Genomic DNA, 572 nt, shown 5'->3' on the forward strand with positions numbered 1-572 from the left:
TATACACATGTATATACATATGTGTATACATATATATATATATACACACGTGTGTGTATATATATATATATATATACATACATGTGTTTATTTACATATACATATGTGTATACATATACATATATATATATACACCTATGTGTGTGTGCACACACACACACACACGATAGGCTTCTTTCAGTTTCTGTCTATCAAATTGACTCTTAAGGTTTTGGTTGGCCTGAGGTTATAGTAGAAGAGACTTGGCCAAGGTGCCATGCAGTGGGACCGAACCCAAAACCACGAGATTGGGAAGCAAGCTTCTTACCACACATGTTCACAATTACTATAGCAGGATAGATTACAGACTTTGCAATAGCATACCAACATTACAACTAACCACCACCACCACCACGACCATCATAAATATTACAATAAATATCATAACATTTATCACTATCATTAGTATACTTATTATTTTTTTATGTTCGTTAATATTTCATTAGTGAAGAAGGCAACAAACTCACCGAATCATTAGCATGCCATATGAAATACTTAGCGATATTTTGTCTGTCACTACATTCTGAGTTCAA

Source organism: Octopus bimaculoides, chromosome 7 (genome assembly GCF_001194135.2).
Source record: "Octopus bimaculoides isolate UCB-OBI-ISO-001 chromosome 7, ASM119413v2, whole genome shotgun sequence".
Classification (NCBI taxonomy): domain Eukaryota; kingdom Metazoa; phylum Mollusca; class Cephalopoda; order Octopoda; family Octopodidae; genus Octopus; species Octopus bimaculoides.